This window comes from Cryptomeria japonica, chromosome 3, assembly GCF_030272615.1.
Source record: "Cryptomeria japonica chromosome 3, Sugi_1.0, whole genome shotgun sequence".
Lineage (NCBI taxonomy): Eukaryota > Viridiplantae > Streptophyta > Pinopsida > Cupressales > Cupressaceae > Cryptomeria > Cryptomeria japonica.
The window spans coordinates 94,423,808-94,448,761 of NC_081407.1; positions in this window are offsets into that span (position 1 = coordinate 94,423,808).

Here is a 24,954-nt window from a genome sequence, read left to right on the forward strand (position 1 = left end):
ATCGAATGCTCCTATATCAAAATAACCACCAAGGGGGAACCACATTATGGAAGTGGGTGGTGGTGATTTATGAGGTTGGGCAATAAAGGTTTCCATGAAAGACTAGGAATCCAACCATCATATTGATAAGGTTGATTGGGTGATTATTAATTTCTATGGCTTCCTTGAGTCTCTTAGAAAAAATGTCTTCTTTGTAGAAGACCCAATAGTGCTTTCTAAATAGATATGGTGTTTGGTTGATGACAAGAAGTCGACAAGGGTTGACTTAATATTTTAAAAGTTGTTGTTTGCACAATGATTTTTAATTATTGTGCTAAAATAATGGCCTGTTTCACCTATATAAGGTGTGCCACTAGAAAAAACAACCTTTTAGACCCCTAAGTCAAGAAAAGTGTCTCTAGAGTCCTTGAGAGGGCATGCAATTCTTCATTGCACGAAAGGGATTGAATGAATATTGAAGTCCTTTTTTCAAAAGGATCTTAGAGATCTTGTGGGAGATACCTTTAATATAGGGAAAGGAAGTAACACAAGGGGATCATATGTTTGGTAGAAATGGGGATTGAATGGAACCTCATCTTATCTTTGTTAAGGGATTTCTAGGAGATATTTTATTAGTAGTGTATCCATTTAGGTTGAAGAGTTTTTTAATATGGGCCAATTCTTAGTTCAAATTATCTTTATCATAAATTTCATACACCCTCATGGAATGGGATTTAAGGAGACCACTTTTTTAGCCGGGGTAGTGATGAGAAGAAAATTAGAGGTAAATGTTAGTGTGGGTCACTTTACAAAAAACACAATAAATTGGGGAGCCATTTGGTTTTTTGATAAGAAGGATATTGGTGCAGGGGCACCCCTTCAACATGATCATTCAGGCTCAGAGGAGGAAGGATAAGACCTTAAAAATGTCTTAGGATTTTTTCCTTGTGTTTTCAATTATGCATTTTGCGTTTGTAATAAAAGACCCCATCTTGTGAGCCAAACTCCTATTTTGGCATCTTGATAAGCCAATTAGGACTTTTGGACAAAAAAGGACTAAATATGATTGGGATAGGTTTTTCCTAGTGATTTTAATTGTTTTATGTTCTTCTAGGGTGTTTAGAGGTGTTAGTCTTGACCCAAGTCATTTGGGTGCAAGAAATGACATTTTTGACACTTTGTCAAAAGTTGTCATGAGCAACTTTTGTGCAACTTTTTGAATTTTTGTTGGTTTAACTCCTCCAATGGCTCTAACCTATTGTTTTTGGTTGGGAGAAGTTTTAGAGGGGTATAAACACCTTGAGGACACAATTATTAAAGAGAGAATGTATGGAGAAAGTATCTATGCTTGCAAACAATAAGAAATTTTGAGTTTTTCCTGCAAACTGTGAGGTTTTGGCATGGGATACGAAGTGGTATGGATTGGAACCAATCCCCAATGTTGTGATTTTGTTAGTGTGGTGAATTAACAATGATTTGGTCTTAATTTGAGGTCCTGATCATTTGTTTTGCTCTAGATATCTAAGTTTTGCTATAGATACCTATAAAACTAGGGTTTTGCCTTCCCATGGCCATAACTTGCAACCTATTCATCTAGAACTCATGGCAGTGGATGGGATGAAAGTTTGGCCTATGCATTTTATGATTCAAAAGAATTTTTTTAGGAGGATCAAGGGAGATGTGCATTTGAACAGGCTCTAGGTAGACATCTCTATGTGGCTACCTAGCCCTTAGACTGCAATAATTACCCTAGAAGACAATTGGTGATGATTCCAGGCATGTAACCCTAGAATATATAATGGTTTATGGTTCCCAAAATAACCATGGTGTTTTGGTTGTAAGGTGTGTCCATTTTGGTATAGTTGCTTACAAATGGAGGCCTAATTAGCCCTTTAGCACAGTTGATCATCACCAAGTTCAGACCTTTCCTTGCTAGATCTTGACCTCTCCTTTTGGGGGCTTGTGTAAGACCATAAAGGGTATCTAAATTTATGATTTATTTTTTAGGGTGGTTGGAAAATTTTAGACTTGAGGTCCCATTACCCGTCTCTAAGGGCTACAAGCAAATAGGCCTAATTGTGAAGAGGTCATAAGGAATTGGGTTGAATCCTTGAATCAAGTGTTTGGTCTGGTCCATGTGAGTGTTGTATGATCCAAAATAGGTGTTGTGAAGGTCAAGAACCTTAGGAGGTTTCATGATGCACATTGGAGCAAATTAACCAATTTGAGTAGTATGAATCTTGGAATGAGATCAGGAATTGGAACTAAGATTGTAGAGTCTTGCCTTGTAGGATCCTATTGGTGTTTTGAGGGGACAGTGTCATACATCCTGAAGTGTTTGACAAGATGCAAGGAGGTCTCTACATCAAGAGGTATCAGAGCTAGTAACACCTTTGGTAAAGAGATAAAGATTTTGAGAAAATGGTAGAGGGAGAGGAAGAAGTCCCTAGGGGACCAATCACCAACATGGAATTGGAAAAGATTGTGAGAGAGAAGGTCAATTCTTACAAGGCCATGCAGAAGGAGATAGAGAGGTTGAAGGGTAGAGTAGATGGAAAGGAAGATGGAGGCACTGGTAGTGGAGAAGAAGGAGATGAAGATGAGATCCCTATGCCAAAGGAAGAGGCGATTCCTCATGACCAGAGGCACTTCCTTAATGCCCTCAAGTCCATGGAGAGAAGAACCATGGAGCAGAAGATTGGTTTGCCAACTTTCACTAGGAAGATGGAACTAGATGTAGTGGTGGATTGGATAGACTCCTTGTCTAGTTTCTTTGAATGTGAAGACATTCCAAGGCACCAGAAGGTGAAGATTGCTAAATCCAAGTTGAAGGGAGCCACCCTAACTTGGTGGAAATTTGTCCAGGAAGAGAGAGAAAAGGACAACAAACCCAAGATTATTTCTTGGAAAAAGATGGTTGCCTTAGTAAAGGAGGCTTATGTACCCAAGGATTATGAAGTTCAACTCCACAAGAGAAGGAAAAATCTCAAGCAGAAGGAGATGGATGTGAAATCTTACACTGAGGAGTACCAAAGGCTATGTATGAAGACTAAGACAAAGGAAGAGGATAGTGAAAAGGTTGCCCAATACCTAAATGGATTAAGGTACAACATCCAAGAAGAACTAAACCTCCTTAGCCAGAATACAGTTGGTAAATGTCGTCAACTTGCCATCAAGGTGGAAGAGAAAATCAAAAGGAGACAAGAGAAGAACAATAAAGGAAGAGGAAGACATCAGAGGGGTGGAATAATTTTTTTCAAAGGTAAGGGAAATGGTTTTGGAAACCAAGGTGAAACAAATCAAGAAGGCACTAAAGGAGAAAGTAGTCAAAGTAACAATGGAGGATACAATCAGAGGGGTAACTTTAGAGGAAGAAGACCACCATTTAGGGGAAGATCTCAAGGTAGAGGTCCAATAAGATTCTATAACTACAATCAAGAAGGGCACATGGCTAATAGGTGTCCTGACAAGCCTACTAGTTCCACTGGGGAAAGGAGAAGTAACTTGATCCAAGAATCCGATTACCAAAGTGTGGCAAGTGCAAATACATACCAGAGTGTCAATACCCCTGATAGCTATGGTTACCCTGAAAGAGGTGAGGCTTTGATGATTAGAAGAGCAGTAACTACCATGAAGATAGTTGACAAAGAACCCCCACAGATAAAGTCTCTATTCAAGACCACTTGCAAAGTGAGTGGAAAGGTATGCAAGGTTCTAATAGATTCCAGATCAACTAAAAACTTTGTGTCTCTAGAAATGGTGGAGAAGCTAAAATTGAGAAGACTACCTCACCCTTGCCCCTATAAGGTCTCATGGCTCACCCAAGGTCAACAAGCTATTGTGGAAGAGAAGGCTTGGGTAGAATTCTAGATTGGAGCCTATAAGGATAGGTTGTTGTTTGAAATTGCAAAGATGGATGCTTGCCATCTCCTATTTGGGAGACCATGGCAATTTTATTTGAAGGCACAACATGATGGTGCTAGGAACACATATTCAATCACCAAAGATGGTAAGGTGATAGAGTTGTTACCTTTGCCGAAGAGTGAGGGGGAAATAAAAGCAAAGGAGGCCAAGGTGTTGGTGGTAAGAGGAAAGCAATTCTTGAAGAAGATAGCAGATGAAGGCATTGTTTTTTATTCTCTTATTCCTATTCCCAAAGTGAAAAAGGTGGAGAAGCTTGAAGACAAGAAAGGAGACAGATTGAGGTTGGTTGACCCTACAGTGCAATAGTTACTAAACAAGTACAAAGGTGTCATCTCTGATGGAATGCCAAGGACACTACCTCCTATGAGGGATATAAATCATTGCATAGACCTTATACCTAGATCCACCCTGCCTAACAAAGCAACATATAAGCTCACCCCGGATCAGAATGTTGAGATGGCAAAACAAGCTGAAGAACTATTAGAGTCCGGATTGATTGACAAAAGTTTGATCCCATGTGCAGTCCCTGTAGTCTTGGCACCCAAAAAGGAAGGCACTTGGAGACTTTGCACCGACTCAAGGGCTATCAACAAAATTACTATTAGGTATAGATTTCCAATTCCTAGGATTGAGGAAATGTTAGATTTCTTGGGGGGTGCTAGATATTTTACAAAAAATGACTTGAAAAGTGGCTACCATCAGATTAGGATTAGGCTCGAAGATGAGTGGAAGACTGAATTTAAAACAAATGAGGGGTTGTATGAGTGAAAGGTCATTCCCTTTGGCTTATCTAATGCACCTAGTACCTTCATGAGGTTAATGAATGAAGTCTTGAGGGATTTCATAGGAAAATTTGTCATAGTCTACCTAGATAACATTCTAATTTTTAGTCAAACCAAAGAAGAGCACCTAAAACATGTAGAACTGGTCCTAAGGAGATTGTATGAAGAGAAATTAATGATCAATTTGGAAAAGTGTTTCTTTATGCAAGAAGAGATCATTTACTTGGGATTTGTAATCTCATATGGTGAGTTGAAAATGGATCAAGAAAAGGTGAGTGCTAAACTGTCTTGGCCTACACCTAGAACAATGAATGATGTTAGGAGCTTCCATGGTTCATGGTTAGCCACATTCTATAGGAAATTTATAAGGGGATTTAGCCATATTTGTGCTCCAAAGCTTGACACCATAAGGGGAGGAAAAAAGTGCAGGTTTAGTAGGACTAAAGAGGTAGATAACTCCTTTGAAACCTTGAAGAAGAAAGTTGCAGATCAACCAGTCCTTGCCCTACCTGATTTCAACAAAATCTTCCAAGTGGAATGTGATGCCAGTCACATGGCTATTGGGGTAGTTCTTAGTCAATAAGGAAGGCCCATTGCCTTCTTCAATGAGAAATTAAATGAGGCAAAGAGGATGTACTCATCCTATGACCTAGAGATGTATGCTCTAGTGCAATCCTTGAAAAAGTGGAGACACTACCTGCTACCAAAGGAATTCATAGTTTTCACAAACAATCAGGCCCTCAGTTTCATAAATAGCCAAGAAAAGTTGAACCATAGGCATATGAAGTGGGTAGAGACCCTACAAGCCTTCACTTTCACTCTTAAGAATAAGAAAGGGGTCAAGAATAAGGTGGTAGATGCTTTGAGCAGAAGAGTATTAACCATAAATCAGATCCAGTTGGAGAGTGTTGGAATAGACTCCTTGAAGGTCATATATGAGGATGATGAAGACTTTGGAGAGATTTCCAAGGTATGTGCATCTTTTGATGAGTGATTTCATGTTGATTTCTCTGAATGTCTGATACAAGATGGACTATTGTTTAAGGGTGCACAATTGTGCATACCCAAATGCTCTATGAGACTAAACATAATCAGGGAGAAGCACTGTGGAGAAATGGTAGGCCATTTTGGCCTTGACAAGACACTAAACTTAGTGAAGAGGCACTAGTTTTGGCCCAAATTGCAGACAGATGTCAGAAGATTTGTGGAGACATGTGTGATATGCCAAAAAGAAAAGGGGAAGTCCACCAATTCATCCTTATACCAGCCTTTACCCATTCCTTCAAGACCATGGAAAAGTATAAGTATGGATTTTGTTTTAGGATTTATTAGGACAAGAAAAGTTTATGATAGTGTTTTTGTAGTGGTGGATAGGCTTAGTAAAATGGCACATTTCTTGCCATGTAAAACCACTTGTGATGCTTCTTATGTTGAAGACTTATTTTTCAAAGAAATTGTTCGAATACATGGTTTGCCTTTGACCATAGTCTCTGATAGGGATGTGAAATTTATTGGACACTTCTGGAGGACTCTTTGGAAGAAGCTTGGCACAAATCTAGCCTTCTCCTTAGACTACCATCCCCAAACGGATGGCCAAACTGAAGTTGTAAACAGATCATTGGGAAATATGCTAAGATGTTTAACTAGGCAATATGGAGAGAAGTGGGATAGCATACTGTCTTAGGCAGAATTCTCTTATAATGATACAGTAAATAGAAGCACTGGTAAGTCACCCTTCCAGGTTGTGTATGGCATCCACCCAAGGGGTGTTTTGGAGTTAAGGGAACTACCTCAAGGAGAAGCCATTAGTGTAGATGGAGAAAACTTTGCCACCGCCATAAAGGAGATACATGACCAAGTTAAATCTAACATTCAACACTCTGTAGAAAGGTATAAGGCTCATGTTGATAAGAAGAGAGAGATTTCTAGTTTGATGTGGGAGACTTGGTGTGGGTGCACTTGAAGAAGGAAAGACTTCCAAAAGGAAAATACACAAAGCTTATGCAGAGGAAGATTGGACCCTGCCAAATCTTGAAAAAAAAATGGACAAAATGCTTATGAACTTCAACTCCCACCCGATCTTGGTTTGTCACCCATTTTTAATGTATGTGAATTAACTCTTTACAAATGTAGTGTTGCTACAGGAGAAGAAACCATTCAGGTTGTAGTAGATGATGACATTCCCAAACATAAACCAACAAAATTGCATAGAGTTTTGGACACCAAGGTTGCAAAGAGGACAAGGAACAAAGTATATATGGAGTATTTGGTGGCCTAGCAGGGACAACCAGATTCTGAAGCAGTTTGGATGACATAACAACAAATCAAAAACCATGGTGTAAACCTGCACACTCTCATCTCAAGTGGACTTGAGATTTCTTTTGGCAGAGAGTATGGTGCATGGGCACCCCTTCAACATGATCATTCAAGCTTAGAGGAGGAAGGATAAGACCATAAACATGTCTTAGGATGTTTTCCTTGTGTTTTCAATTATGCATTTTGTGTTTGTAGTAAAAGACCCCATCTTGTGAGCCAAACTCCTATTTTGGCATCTTAATAAGCCAATTAGGACTTTTGGACAAAAGGGGACTAAATATGCCTAGGATAGGTTTGTCCTAGTGATTTTAGTTGTTTTATGTGCTTCTAGGGTGTTTAGAGGTATTAGTCTTGACCCAAGTCATTCGGGTGCAAGAAATGACATTTTTGACAACTTTGTCAAAAGTTGTCATGAGCAACTTTTGTGCAACTTTTTGAATTTTTGTTGGTTTAACTCCTCCAACGGCTCCAACCTCTTTTTTTTTGGTTGGGAGAAGTTTTAGAGGGGTATAAACACCTTGAGGAAACAATTCCCAAAGAGAGACTATATGGAGAAAGTATCTATGCTTGCAAACAATAAGAAATTCTGAGTTTTTCCTTAAAACTATGAGGTTTTGGCACGGGGTACGGAGTGGTACGGATTGGGACCAATCCCCAATGTTGTGATTTTGTTAGTGAAATGAGTTACCAATGATTTGTTCTTGATTTGAGGTCCTGATTGTTTGTTTTTTCTCCAGATATCTAAGTTTTGTTGTAGGTACCTGGAAAACCAAAGTTTTGCCTAGGGTTTTGCCTTCCCATGGCCATAACTTGCAACCTGTTCATCCAGAACTCATGGAAGTGGATGGGATGCAAGTGTGGCATATGCATTCTATGATTCCAAAGTAATTTTGTAGGAGGAGTAAGGGAGATGTGTGTTTGACCAGTCCCTAGGTAGACATCTCTATGTGGCTACCTAGCCCTTAGACTGCAATAATTACCCTAGAAGACAATTGTTGATGATTCCAGATGTGCAACCCTATAATATATAATGGTTTATGGTTCCCCACATTCTCATGGGGTTGTGGTTGTAAGGTGTGTCCATTTTGGAAGTCTCTACATCAGATATCAAGGAAAGGAAGTTGTTCTTTAGATTCAAGCTCCTTGGTGAAGCAAATGTAGTGGGCTAAGCTATTGAGGTGAGTGTGGGATTCTCCTAACTTTCAAGGTCATGCAGATAAAAAATATTGGTGTCATCCACATAACATTTTAACCATCTCAATTTAAGGGGAAAGGAGAAAAGGGCAACTTCTTCAAAATGCTCCATGTAAAGGTTAGTTATGACTGGATAAAGAGGGGACCCCATGGATACACCATCAAATTATTTATAGATAACTCGTTATAGAGAAATAAATGTGGATCTAAGGCATTATTATATGGGGGTGGAAATATCCTCATTTGAATTTTTCCTAGCAATCTCAATTGAGTTAGGGATAGGGACCTTGGTGAAGAGGGAGACAACATTAAAGTGTAGTGTCAAAAATTGCATACCCCTTTGTAATTGACCTACATATTTTGTAACCACTTTGGTGTCTATTCCCATAGCATCTGAGTAGGCTCACTTCGGTGCTTGCATCAACCTTTTCCCTCTTAAGATGCTCGAGACCCCCCCTTTCTGGAAGCTCCCTCATGGCATCAATCTTGTTAGCCACATGTCTCCCTTGTCTCCTGTCATTTTTTAGTATGATTCATTTGGACACTAGCGCGTTGCATATTCATCCTACAAAATCTCAACATTCGAATGTCAATTATGAGCATGCCTTTCCACTTGTCACCTGCGCATGTCGGTGGAAATGACCCCGAATCTTTCAAATGGCTCGCCAACCCTCTTTTTCCCTCCTCTTCTCTCATTTTAAATCCATCTTTTCTCTTCTTTCAATCTCTCTAGTTTGTCCATATAATATCGCTAGTTCTCTTGGCTCTCAAAAATTTCTCTTACTCTCTCTCTCACTTTCTATAGCAGTCTCTAGTTTTCTGCAACACTCTAAAGCTCTCATAGTAATCTCTTTGCATCTAACTTGGCTTTTGTCAAGCCTATTTGGTAATATCTATCTATTTATCCTATCTTTGAGCATCTTGGGATTCATCACATCCCTTATCCATCAAATCATTTATCATTTATCATTTATTTTATCTTGCATTTATTTTATTTATCTATTTATATATTTGGTTGTTTGTGGAGGTGGAAACACCAAAGCAGGGATTTGACTGAGGCAAGTCCCCAAGTAGCCCCAAACATTTTTCCTTTCTATCTTGTGTGTAGGTTGCATTAGAGAAGATTTATCTGGCTGGAGGCTTCATAGCATGGACCTATTGTTCATCTATTTTCTTCCCTTTTCTCTTATTCCACTTTATTTCCTAGTTACTATCTATATTTTTATATTATCATACTTATTTCATTTATCTATACGACTGTCAGTCCCTTCTTTGTACAGTTATATGTTTCTATCCATATAGGACGGTAGCGCATCGCGTTGGAGTCCTAGTTCTGTGCATTCATCTTGGTCACAAAGAGCTACTAGAATTGTCTAGAAGGTCTATCTATCTTGTATTAAATTAGTTTTATATCTCGTATCCCTTGGATCACGCTTAGTGCCAATTTAAGTGAGGTAGTGGAAGATAGTGTGTTCTCTGAGATTCATCATCTTAGAGGTAACAAATTCCCACCTCTACACAAAGCTTACCAATAGGTCATGACTCTAATTTTTCATCCTTGAGCAAGTCTACAAAATGGATAAAATATTTGATGTAGGAATCTGAATTACATGAGGAGATATTAGTTTGGAAAGGAGGGAAGCTAAATTATAGGTAGGTGAGCCAATGGTCTCCACAATGGGTCTCAAAGGAATACCAACTCTATGAATTTTAGGGAATCCATAAATGTGACACATAACCTCAGTCAAATGAATTTAGCAAATTATGACATGAATAATCTGGCCATCATAACTACTTTTATATTAAGCAACTAAGTAAACAAACATGGTCAAAGGATTTACTAGAGTCATGTTATCTAAGGGTCTTTTTCAAGGTTGTACCCTTTGTAAGAATCATGGAGAGTATTTGAAAAAGAAATATCCTAGAGGGTAACACAATCTTTAGCTTTACTTCATAGTATCAAGGAAATTTATCCATCCATCCCTTACTAAGAAAGATATGCTGTCGCCTTCATATATGATTTTTCCAAATATACATGGGTCTACTTTTTTAGACAAATATATAAATTCTTTCCCAGCTTTTGAAATTCCAAGGCATTGGTTGAAAATAATCAAGGAATTTTATCAAGTTTCTTAGAAATTGCAAGGTTGGTGAAAATTAGGGATTTATCACCTAGAGGAATGATAAGGCCACTAAGATCCAAATTTAAATTAAGGAGGAAAAATGAATCTGATTATCCAACCCTCAAAGGATTGAATGCAAATCATACTGGTGCTCCTCCTTGTTTGAGTCAAAACTGAAATTAAAATTGTGTAAGTTTTAGGGCAAAAAATGAGAAACTAGACCAAAACAACAATGATAGAATGTTCCAAATTTCACATAGAGCTCCAGATAGAGATCTAAGAAGGCAAAATAGATTTGAACCTATAGCTAAAAAAATGGGCTGAATTGTCAATGCCAAGAGGGTGGGAGCGACCTGTTCCTATAGATTTTGGGGCAAACAAGCATAATGTTTTCTAGATCAAGAGAACACACAAAATACATTGCTAGAAGATCAGGCTAAATTTATAGGACCTGGACAATGGGAGCTACTTGGTCCTCTGATTTTCATGCTTGTAGAAGCTAAACCTTTTTGTCATTGTGTACTCTATGAAAATATTCAATCACAACACTTGAATCAATTTCCTGCACATAGAAAGAGAGAACAAAGACTTGTTGATAGGGGTTTGCCTTGCGTAAAACCCCCATTTAAGAATTAAGCTGAAATTGAAATGATAATTGAAACATGAAATTCTGAAGTAAATGTTGAATTATATACCTCAAATCTGTGATGCTTGACTGAAGGTTGATGATACAATTCTCTTTAGATGTGATTACTAATATTGAAAGCAATAACATAACAAACACATGAACATGAATGACCTAATCAAATGCACATGCTTATATAAATATTGATGCTATTTTATTCATGATGCGTAAAGAATATGGTTGAATTAAATGCTACCTTGAATGTCTAAGAATGCTTGATGATGACTGATTGATGTAAGTACATATGCTCGGTAATGGTAGTGATCTCAAAATGAATTGATATGATGTCTTTATATAGGGTTCCCTATGTAAATTACCAATTAGGTCAACCTCCAATGGTCAAGTTGAGCCATATGGACCAAAATCCATCAAGGAGGGAAAGTGTCACTCTTATTTGAAATAGGTCCTATTTAAGGAGGACCATGGTGGTGGGGGTTCCCTAGTCTAGATAGGGGTGCCCCAAATCCCTTGTCCTCCTAAAATAGGAAAAACAAACAAGAAAACAAGAGGGCATACTCCTGAGATGAGGTCCACTTAGCTGTACATTCAGGTGACATTAGATTTGGAGTGAAAAGGGCCAAAAAGGGCCTAGGAGAGAATGAAAATAGGACACACTAAAGTAGGAGAACAAATATGAGGTGTAAATTGTACAAGGTTACAATTTATGACACTACATAAATGATAATGGAGGGAATATTTCAACACTAATTTTGAATAGGTTTTGCAAAACATAGGAAATTGATATGTAAATGATAGTTCCTTACATTGCCTAATAGGATGTTGCTACAAAATGTAAGAACCAATTCTTGAAAGAGATGGATAATTTTATGATATACTACAAGGGTCTTACACCATAATAATAGGTAGAGGATATCAATTATGCTTATTACATACAAAACAATATCACTCATAAAGCCTTGAAGGGTATCATCACTTGAGCACTTTAGCATATTTGAATCTCTAGGTATGGAATGAATAACTCAATATCACCACAAGGCTATGGATTCTCAATCAAAACATTTCATATTTTTAGGTTATCTAGATGGTGTACAAGGATATCAACTACTCCACCCAACCACACATGAGTTGTTCATTAAGAAGAGTGTTAAGTTTTAGAGGTTGTTGGCAAATGCACACTCCAATGAGACATTGTAGGTGATTGAAGGTTTTTTCATTGATGTAAGCCGACTTGGCAAATTGTAAAATGACTCATATATATAAGAGATCATTTTAGAATGGTGGAATGCAACTAAGCAAAATAAGGTAGACCTATTATGCGAATTATAGGTTAAGGGTTTATGTAAGAAGTAGAGCTATAAACTAGTATTGGATCTGGCATAGTAGATGCTATTTTGAAGCAGTACAAGACATTGGATTTATATAATTTATTTTATAACTCAGTGACACTTCCCATTTTGTCATTGAGCAGTGAGTTCTAGGCACTTGGCCTTCCTGCATGTGCACGCCCCTCTTGTAGCAGTAATATTCTCTTATTGGCTAGTAAGTGAATATTCTGGGTCACAAATCCCACTGAGGTTTTTCCCACACTGGGTTTCCTTGTTAAACTACTGTGTTATGGTGTGCTTTTCATGTGGTTTCTATTATCTTTGTTCATTGCATTATATCTTGTTTACCGATATATAGTATTAATATGCTTTACATGTTTTAAGTCAAGAAAATCTACAAACCGGTCAGATACTTATTCACCCCCCCTCTCAGTATCTATGGGAATCCTAACAATTGGTATCAAAGCTTGGTCCTCTATTTTCAGAAGCCTAATAGCTTGAGGAAGATCTTGACACCAGTTGAGATGGAAAACTTGATGAAGCAACTAGAAGGAGCTCTCTCAAACTATGATGCAGAAAAATTGAAAAATATCAAACTTGACAATGATCTAAAGGCTGCTCAGGATATTATTCAAGCACTTCAAGAAAATCTTACTATTTCAAGAAACAAGAGAAGAGAACTTTGTGAAAAGATGCAAAATAAGAATGACGAAAAAGAAACTCTTAGTGATCTGATGAATAAGCTGAAACAAGAAAATATGACAACAAAGAATGAGATGTAGGAGATGACTATGAGATTTTGTAAATAAATTGAAGATAGAAAGAAGAATGAAGAAGAATTGACTAGAAGACTGAATGATGCTACAAATGAAAACACAAGACTTAGTTCTGATAATGATATGTTGAAGACAGATCTAATACATGCACAAAATGACTCAAATGAACTCATGAGACAAAAAGGTATCTTGGAAGGAGAACTGGCTGCTGCAAATCAACATAAAGAAAAATTCAAGAAAAGCTCAGAAGAACTTGGTGACTTGTTGAAGAATCAGAAACCTATTGGTGACACTAACGGTCTTGGCTTTGAAACTGGTGAAAGCTCCAGTACTGTAAACACATAGGATTATGGCAAACTGGTAAGACAACCTACTGCTTATAAATTTAATGGCAAATGCTTTAATTGTAACAAGTATGGTCATAGAGAAAATCAATGTAGATCTAGAAATTATTAGAATACCAGTACACCCACCGGTCAATGTTCAAAATGCAACAAAGTTGGTCATAATTCTGAAAATTGCAGAATGAATGTGAGATGTTATATTTGTGGAAGATTTGGACATTTATCTAATCAATGCAGAACACAAACTGGCATAGGTTATGGGAAAGCTATTCAGAAAAATAATGTGACTTGTTATGCCTGTAACAAGATTGGACATATTCCAAATTTTTGTAGAAGTAAGTCCTCACCGATAAACAACAATGGTGCTAGTTTGAAAGGTAAACAAAAGGTTGAAGAAGTAAAGCAAGAATTCTCAAAACAATGGATCAGGAAATCAGAACTAAATGTTGATAGGAATACTCCTCCACTGATAGAACTGAGTAACACTCCACTGGTAGGAGAGTCTTCATCTAACTAAAGAAAATTTCTTTGAGGGTTTGGCAAACAAATGTGAAACATGCTATTATTCCCTCGGTTGATGGTAAGAAGTTAAAATTACTTCTATACCAACAAATATGTTAAGTGATTACTTAACTAGCAAGCATTAAATATGGTGGTTGGCAAAATTAACATTATAAATCAGTGTTTTTGGCTCCATTCCACTTCACCGAGCATTCAAAAATTCTAAGAGCGCGAAAATTCCAAGCTAAGGCATTTCAAGCAAAGAAGCAAAGAAATTCAGCAATCAATCTTTCCAGAGGCAGAAAAAGGTATTTATAATCATGGCATCCTCTTCTGTACCTGAATTCATAGCAAACCCTACTGTAGTGGAAGTAATCAAGAAACCTAGGCCCATTTTTTAGTTAGTTCCCAAAATAGCAAAGAAGGATGATAATGTTGGTGCTTTTTCTCAAATCCCCAAAGGAGTAGTTTTTGCAGAAGACCCTAGGATGTATATTCATTTCCATATAGAAGAATTAGGAGATGAAGAAATTAAGAACATGTACAAGATTGTTATTTGTGATGATTCCAGTAATGTGAAACCTGAACACAAAATAATTGAAACCCTAGGATTCACAGAAATTCTCTGCATTCCGGATTTCCCCAAGGAAGTTATTAGGATAGTATTGAGCAGGGTACATGGTGCATTCTTTTGGCTAGATTCTGTTCACAAAATTACTAAGGAAGCTATAAAAGCTGTAACATGGTTACCCTCCATCGATAATAGACCTAACAAGACAAAGAAGGTCTCAAATGACCTAGTAATGAACCTAACAGGTGCAAAATATGACAAAAGGTCTTTAAGGGTGAATGATGTAACTGACATAAATGTGAGATTCATTAGCATGATTCTAGGCTACAAAACAACACATGCAAACGGACTAAATTCAATTTCCAGCTTATTCATAAAGAGTGCTCACGACATGATTAAGGATAATGTGAAAATTGATGTGTGTGAATGGTTGAAGGATGAATTGATTGACAATCTGGGAAAGATCAAGAAGGATAAGAAAGGGACATTTAGATTTGGCAACTTACTTATTTGCTTAATGCTACATATAACCAAACAGGTGCCCGGTATAGGTAATAAGAACCTTGGATTTGACATACCGGTAGGAAAATAGTTATTTGACTTATTGAACAACATGGGTGAAAACAAAGAGAAGAATATTAATGAGTACTTTCAAGCATTAAAGGCCAGAATGAACGCTAGAGTCAGACTATCACAAGAAATTGTAAATAAATATAAGGATGACATATGTTTTGTGATTAAGAAGGATGAGATCTGGATGGAGGTAGTTATCCTAAGGACAATTTGGGTTACTGAAATGGGTTATGAGATAGATGATCACATCATTGAAACATATGAAAAAGCTCTTCTGGAAGCACCCAAGGAACCTAAGGAAGAGGTATTTGGCAGTGCTGAAACCATTGAAAATCAAATTCAATCCAAGAAGAGAGTGAAGAAAGTAGAAGTAATAGTGAGGAGAGGTCCAAGGCAGGCTAAGGCTATCAAAGAAGATGTACTTAAACAAACTGGTATCACTGAAGATGAGTTACAAGCACAACAACCAGTAACTCACCTTTCACCGATAGCAACTTCTTCAAAGAGTGATATGCCAACAGCATTTAAAAGAGTTGTAAGGAAAAGGGAACCTTCACCGGTATCCACACCTTTTCCTACAAGAACCAGGCAAAAACAATAGGCAGTGAGGCCTCTGGCCAAGAAGAAAACTCCAAAGAAGAAAAAGTTAACACCAAAGAAAAGGACTCAACAAAATATTGCTCCAATTGACAAACTACTAGATGAAATAACAGAGGATGGACAGTTGAAAAACATCAACAAACTATATGATACATTATCAGTTGATGACAAGGAGAAAGTTGAAAACAGCGTAATTCTACACTTGGATATCTATAAGAAATTTTTGATGCAAATTGTAGATGAAGTACTGGTAGAACTATTTAAGAGACTTGAAGCTAGAAGGCAAGCTATTATAGAGCTTGACAAGAAAATAAAGATTGAGAAACTACTTGTTGTTTATCTTGTTAACTCACCAAAGGAGATAGATGATATGATCTCAGAGGCTAACCGGATAGTATTCTCAACTGCACACTGACATGTAGCACTTATGGTTGGTAGAGTAAATGAGGTTGTAGAGGAAACTGCTAACGCATGGGATATATTCCTTGTTGAGAAGGAAAAATAGGAAGAGTATAGAAATCCTAAACCAATCAATGTATATCAGAAAGACAAGGATAAGGGAAAAGGAAAGGTTGGTGGACCTCCAAGCATCAAAATAACAAATAATCTACCCCCACCGTCTCAAGATACTCCACCGATAACAACAACTGAAGACCAACCGGTTGATGAGAGTATGGATATATCACAAGAGGATACAAATCCTAATTCTGAGCTATTATATATACTAGATGTTGATAATCAGAAGGTCAACATTGTGGTAGATAAGGACACAACTTATAAGACAAATATGGCTAGTGAGCCATCGGTAATTGATAACATAGATAACACTGAAGGAAAACCAGCAGATAGTGCCACAGAACAATAGGTAGAACAACAAATAGAGCAACAAGCAGAGCAACAGGCTCCAACACAGGAATAGGTTAATACAAAATTAGTGCCACCGACAACTGCTGATCAAAACAAACCATTGCTTAAGGAAATGGAAACACAGACTGACCTACCAGAGATCACTGCAAGCAAGGATATTGCTCCCACTGGCGGAATTCAGAATGTTGGCTCTTCAACTGCAAGATTCAAGACAACAAATGTAACTGGAGTTATTTTAGACTCTATAAAGAAAATAACAGATTGTAGTTCACAAGCATATAAGGCTATAGATGACACAATTCCAATTTTGAAGATGATAGCTCCAAAATGTAATGTAGATAATAAGGATTCTTTGAGTCAACTTGACACTTTGTCTAAGTATATTACTGACAACACAGTGACAGTTGAACAAATAAAGGAGGACCCATTCAAAGAGAGGTTAGAAAAGGAAAAACAAAAATTCTTTGAGGAACAAATAAAGAAGTGTACAAGGTAGTTTGACACACTTCTACCAGAATTATGTAGCACATTAAAGGAATTCAAAACTTTGTACAAAGATACTTGTAAGACTAACTTTTTGACAGTTGATATAGACAAGAAGATCAACAAGATACAAGAGGAAATAAATCAACTAGCTGACAATTTCATTAATTCATTTGATTCATTATCAGTTTTTGAGCAAAAGATAACGGGTTTTGAGGAAGAACTATTAAAGTTGGAAAGAGAAAAGGAAAGAATAAAAAGTAAGGCCAAGGATCTTAAATGGAGACTAAGTCCAAAACTGGACTACGTAGTATCCTTAAGGAAAGAAATATCTGATGCATTGGTACAAGGACAAAAAACACCGGCAGAGCAAATGCAACACCTCACCGACACAGTTCAAAGAACAAAGGCAGCAATAAAAGATAGTAAAAAGTTTCTTGAAAGCCTAAATTTGGTTTTGGCGGATCTTTTTCAAATTGTAACCACCCGGTTACAAGGTTGAGACAGAAAACTACACTCTATTGACACTTTGACAGCCTTTGTCATTGATGCCAAAGGGGGAGTAGTGGTATGAGAAAAATCCAATAACTTAGGGATCATTTGCTCAGGGGGAGCACACATTTTTGGTAACAATTTTTGGACTTCAATTTTTGATACACTTTTGAATTTTTCTCATGAGTGTTGCCATCAATGCCAAAGGGGGAGATTGTTGGCAAATGCACACTCCAATGAGACATTGTAGGTGATTGAAGGTTTTGTCATTGATGGCAACCTTACAATCCTATGACACTAGCAAGGCAATCCACTGACACTAGCAAAGTCAGATTCTACACTGGCACACAGACCACTGGCACCGACAGTGAAAGGAAGCATACCGGCACAGAAGCCGACAACAATTTTGTTTGTAATTTATTTTGTTTATTATTGGAAAATCATTGTAAGCCGACTTGGCGAATTGTAAAATGACTCATATATATAAGAGATCATTGTAGAACAAATAGGTAATACATGGAAGAATGTAATTAAGCAAAATAAGGCAGACCTATTATGTGAATTATAGGTTAAGGGTTTATGTAAAAAGTAGAGCTATAAACCGGTTTTGGATCTGGCATAGTAGATGCTATTTTGAAGCAGTACAAGACATTGGATTTCTATAATCCATTTTGTAAGTCAGTGAGACTTCCCATTTTGTAATTGAGTAGTGAGCTCTAGGCACTTGGCCTTCTTGCATGTGCAGGCCCCTCTTGTAGCAGTAATATTCTCTTATTGGCCAGTAAGTGAATATTGTGGGTCACAAATCCCACCGAGGTTTTTCCCACACTGGGTTTCCTCGTTAACCTACTGTGTTATGGTGTGCTTTTCATGTGGTTGCTGTTATCTTTGTTCATTGCATTATATCTTGTTTACCTGTATACAGTATTAATATGCTTTACATGTTTTAAGTCAAGAAAATCTACAAACCGGTCAGATACTAATTCACCCCCCCCTCTCAGTATCTTTGGGAAGCCTAATAGAGGTTCCTATCAAATCTACACTTGATATTTCTCCTTATATTATGGACTCTTAATTTTGGTGATTCCTTTGAGTAATCCAATCATCCACAACAATTTCTTGAGGTATAGTCTTCTTCTTCTAGTTATGACGTGAGGATAGTGATGGGTACCTACCTTCCTCAAATTCACCACACACTTTGGAGGATGATATTTTAGCACCTAACTCACCCACTTTTCACCCTCTTTGGGTTAGACAAATACTTAATAGTGCTTCTACTTGGGTAGGAAATCAAGTAGATGGTATACATATTCAGTTAGATTATTAAAATGGGCCACATTATTTCATAATCAAAAATCATACTTGGTATTTGACACTACTTCCTAAAGAAATAAATATGGGTTGATATAAGTGGGTATATTAAACCAAGTTTATATCAAATAGGTTAGTTGATAATTATAAGGCACAATTGGTTTCTAAGGGTTTTTCAAGAGTAACTAGCATTGACTACATAAAGACCTTTACACCCATGGGTAAGATGACTTCTATTGGACTTACTTTCTATCGTCATTACATATGGATAAGATGTGCATCAAATGGATGTGAAGTGTATTTTTATTCATGGAGACCTTGAGGAGGAGTTCTACATGGGCCAACAATTATTGTTTATTCAAGATACATTATTAGTGTGTAGACTTAGTAAAACTATTTATGGCCTATAGGGCTTGGTATTCCAAGATGGATTCCTTCCTTCTTGCTTTTTATTTCACTTAATTTCATTCAAATCTTAATGTGTTCTTCTTACAGTAGGATAATTCATTATTGATATCAGTATTTTATGTTGATGATACTTTAAACACAAGGAGCTCTTCATTTTGTTTTTCATAGTGAAGTTAGTCACCTCGTTATGTGGTTCCCGATGTGTTGATTGTTTTTCCTTGAGTTATTAGTGATTTGTACCTGGTGTCATTAAGGTAGCTTGATTTTTGGATTTCTTTACACTAAGACTAGCCACTAAACTCTTCTTTTTATCTATTTTGTGGCACTTGTCACACTTTATTTATTGTTGATATTGCTGGCATTTTTTGTGATTTAATATTGAGTTGGTGAGATTAAATAATTAAGGTAATTGTTTTCCCTATTTTCCTTCCTACTTTCTAGGAGGAATTATTTGATTAATAATAATGTTTTATTGGTGGCAATAAATATTTATGTGCATAAAATAATCTTTGGTGGGATTTTATTTATTCATTTTTAGGCAAAGGTGGCAAGCCACTAATATATTAGTATAAGATATGAGGTTACAAAAGCTGGCTCAAAGAGCATACGAGGAGGAAAGAGCCAACAAGAAAACCTTTGTTTATAGCTCAAAATTTTGACAAATTTTTCAATTCGAATTTGAGATTTGATGAGAAAATCTCAATTACAAGTCCTGATTACAAACTATAATAAGATTACATATGTGCAAAGTACATAATGGCATATGAACATACAAAGATGGGGTAAATTCAAATGTAATTTTTGCCTTTTGGAAACCAAAAACCCCAATATCGTTGATCGAAACTTGCAGGGAGCTGGCAAACATAATCATGAAGAAAAACCAATCAGAGAGGAGGTGAACTAGGCATGACCAAAGTGGGATGAATTGTGGATTATTCCCAAAAAACCATGTAGCCTTTAATACAAAAATCCCCCACAAATCCCCTTGTTGTATTTGATGATGCGAGAGCATGTAACACATCAAAATTGGAGTCAAGGGACCATAGGAGAAAACTTCTATTCTTCCATAGCATCTGGTAGAACAACATTCTCATGCAGCTTCTCCTGAAAAACACCTCCTTCATCCCCCAGAAACATAACCATTTCATGAACAAGAGGAGCATGGGATGAACTAGCGACATCTAAACCAAAATGTGTATCCCCCATTCTTGTCATGGCGTTGAAGAGGGTGATCAACAATATCAGGTTGATCCTCAGCTAGTAAAATTAACAAAGCATTAACCACCTTTTTTGTTTTGTCAATGTGTAGATCTTACATTGCATTCATGATACAAAATTGGAAGCATAATTATAAAAAATAAAAATAGCATACTGGGTATTGATCATTCTTCCATGGCTACTGGAGCCACAAAATTCACATCACGTTGTTCTTGAGCTCCTTCTATAGGCATATCTTTGTCTTGTATATTTGAAGTCCATGAGGTATTGTTATCATCCTGACCAAATTGGGGATCCCCCATTCTTGTCATAGTATTGAGGTCAAGAACAACTTGTTGTTGAGGCCAAATTGCATCTCTGGTCCTTTCATTGCTTAACAACATTAGCAGAGCATTGACCTTTCTCTTGGTATTTTCAACTAAATCACAACCAAAGGTTCTATGGTACATATCCAGTGATATTTGAAGAAACTTAAAATTTTGCATTTCTAGGGTGTTTTTGATGCTATCATATAGTGAAACATATGCATGCCCATTTTGGAGTAAATAACTTGGAAAAAGACATCCTATTTCAGCTTCACCCTCCCACATATCATAGTTTTAAACAACAAAGATTAACTTGTTGGCAGGAAGATAGACATCATGTGCCACTCTTTTAGCTACAATGTCCAATAATTCTAATGACTGTAGAAGGTCCAGTGCATTTGAGTGAAAAATTGACACTAATTGGGAATGGAAGATAAGCCTACTTGCTTGGGGAAATAGGATTTTCTCTCCTATAATCCTTTTCACGCTTCTCCTTGTGTGGTTACTTTGAACATTAAAAACTTATCCCAGGATTTCATTAGTGATGTGGCTTGAATATGGGCACTCCCAGTCTGCCACTGAGATCATGACTCTGTAGTTTTGTGGCTCGTAGTCCATCTTGCACCGACAATTCCTCTATTGAAGCTTCTCGTTGAATGGAAAATTTTGAATTCTCTGTGAAGTAATTTGGCCAATACCTCAATTTCTCTATTTCCCTTCTTTTGTAATTGCTCATTGCTAAGAATTACACCTTCTCATTAGCTCGATAACCACTTCCTTCACACTAATTCTGTCTTAATACAACTTTTGTTGGCTTTCACTATTTTCAACAATTCTGTGGATTCAATACCAAGTACCGAGCCTTATTTATCTTGTTAGTTGAGTGATGGCGTATGTGTGAAGAACCCTCCACATGTCTACAAATTATTACATGTGAAAATGGTGAAGCATTCAGCCTTTAGTATACATGAGCGACCGTAGCTATGAAAAGAGCACTCGCAGGTGGGTAATAATTAGCCTTTACGATAACTGATATGAACCTAAGCTTCAAATTGAAGGTTATTATTCATATCACTTTGTCATGATTATTTAATTATCCTTATCATCATTTAGGATTTGTTAAAGGCGAGGGAGTAAATTGACATCAGTGCTCCCGTTAAGTGATTCGACTTCCACACGGTAATACCCCATATTTTACAGCCCATCCACCAATTTTGTGTCCTCTCTAAATGTATGTGATATGGCATATGTTTCAAAAGAGTTTAGTATATCCCATATTTGGTTAAGAACATAGCTAATATGCCAATTAGAGGATTTTCTGAATTTGCATGCATTGGTCATCAAAGTGGAATCACCTTCAATATGTATTTTGTGAATCCTCATTTTTTTTGTTAATGATAGCCCGTATAGAAGAGCTTGGGCTTCTACAATATTTTTTGTTCCTTGGGGTAGTGAAGAATATTTGAAAGCTAATATCTCCCCTAAATGATTTCTAATACACACTCCTGCCCCCGACTCACATGGATTACCCCTTGAAGCTCCATCAAAGTTGAGCTTTACAAAATCTAGTTGAGGGGGTTGCCAAACTATATGTGCTCTAGCATTTCTTGCTTCACCTACTCAAGACTGGTTACCATTGGGTGGAAGACTTATACACTTCCATTTTTCTATTAGCTCACCATCCCATGAAGTGAACAATGCACCACTTTTTTGATGTTTCTGCACATAGGTGTTTACTAACTCAGTGATTGAATTTTCTATTTCACAAAATACTTTCTCTATGGGTGAGGTATGTTGTCTGAAAATCCTCTTGTTTTGTTCCCACCATATTGACCATATGACTATAGCTGGGATGACTATCCATATACACGAGAAAATAAAAGATTTTAAGAGAACGGGCCAAGTCTAAAAGAGCTCCCAAATTGTGTTTGGTAAGGGCATATATAGCTCTAGTTTTAGCATAACAAAACACCAACACTGGTGTGCAAATGGACATTAGATAAATAAATGATCCATATTTTTAAATTCCTGATCACATAGTACACATTTAAACTATTGTGCTATCTAAAGCTTGGCAAGCTTGTCACTAGTAAGGATTTTTTTCTTTAATTCCAACCAAGAGAAACACCCTGCTTTTGGCATGATTACATTATTCCAACAAAAGGAAAAAGCTTTGTGGGTCCGTTGTTGGTTTATCATTTGCTGGAGTGTTGATTAACCATTTTGGACTGTATAATTTCCATTTGCAAATGGGGCCAATTTTAATTTGTCCTCCTTATTTTTCAAATAAAATATCCTTTGTGTAAATACTAACTGAAGTAGCTTTTTTGGCTCTTCTTCAATTTCAACATCATTGATGTCCTTCCAGATGAATTTCCTTGTATAGATAGTAGCTCCACTTACATAGTTTACTAGCTTATGTCCCCATTTTCTGATGAAAGTTGGTATCACTTGTTGCAAATGGTTTTTTTGAGCTAGAGAGGGGTAATCATTCCATGAATCAAACAAAAAATTAACTGACTCCCCATTATGGACTTGCCAAGATATATACTTTGTCACTAGATCTCTGGAGGATATCATAAAGTTCCACATCGTTGAGCCATCTGGAGGATTTGATATGAAAAATATTCTAAGAGGATTGCACGAATCTAGGTATTTGGCATGCATGATTTGGCACCACTTGGATTCTTAGTTTGTGTACATTCTCCATGCTAGCTTTCCTCCAAAGGCTTTGTTTCGCTTCACTAAGTTGTGCAGCCCTACCCCTCCTAATTTTTTCTGAATTGCCATATTGCTTAATGAGATTGATGGGATCTTTTTGTCTTATGATAAATTCCCTTTCTAGAGAAAGGTTCTAATGATCTTTTTAATTTGCAGAATCACAGACTTCAGAGCTTTAAGAACTAAAATGTAGTAGTTAGGAATGGCAGTTAAAATAGATTTAATAAGTAGAATACGACCTGCAAGAGACAACCACCGAACCTTCCATGATGATATAATATGCTTGATCCTTTCAATCATAGTTTTCCAATAGGAGATTTTATTAGCTCCCATGAATAGAGGTATACCCAAGTATATACTTGGTAAGTCATTTGCCTTAAATCCAAGAGTTTTAATGATCTTTTTCCTTATATGAGCCTTGGTATTAAAAATGTATATTGTGGATTTATAAGTATTGATCTACTGACCTGATACTGATGTGTATAACTCCAGAGCCTTCTTCATTTGACTAGCTTCTTGAACTGAAGATTTGGCATATAACAATGTATCATCAACAAAGAGAGAGTGTGTAACAGATATGGATGTGTTTGGTAAGTGTATCCCTTGCCAAAGACCCTTGTCATGATTGGATTTGATCAATCTATTGAAGGCTTGTGTCATAATGATGAACAAGAAAGGTGATGGAGGAGCATCCACGGTTCATAGCAATGTTGCATCAACCAAAAATATTTTCCTTTCTGTTTTGCTTTCTGTTTGTAGTTTCAATTTTCCTTCCTGTGTGTCCTAGTTTAGGCTCACTGGATCCTGTGGAGTTGGATTATACTTTAATACTTGATCATCTTTCTTTATTCTAGACCGCATTGCATTTGGATCATTTTCAACAAGATATCGCTACCATTTTCCATGACAATTTCATGTTACTGGTTGATAGTCCTTTGTTACCGGTTGCCTGGACCTACTTTGGTGATCTACCAGAACCCATTCCAAAGCTTGTGGAGCCTTGGGCATTGATTCCAATGTTCCTTAGCATGTGGCCAACCTTTTCCCATGATCTACATTTCATCCTTTGTACTTTTTGGAGGAATATCTTGGCGGACGCTAACCTTGTTTATTTTGCACGTTAGGCCTTGTTCTTCAGGTTTTGATCCCTTTTGGGCCAACTGGATCCTTTGGATCGATATATATAATATTAGTTGCGCATTAGAATGTAATCAATCAGAGAATCAAGTAGCTAGACTGTGCATAGAAGATAAATTTCACATTTCAAGGTCTCGGTTGTGACCTATTTTGTATGTTCTACTAGGCCCCTAAGCCGGTATGTTGTAACCCAGTTGTTACCAGTAGGATGTAATCAATTTTCATGCAATAAAACAATCTATTATGCATCACCTCCATCATATCTTTGTGTTTCCGTTGTGTTTACTCTTAATGACCAGTCCGAATTGATCTCTTTGAGGTCCTTCCTCATCGATGATTGCTTCAAGTGGTATCAGAG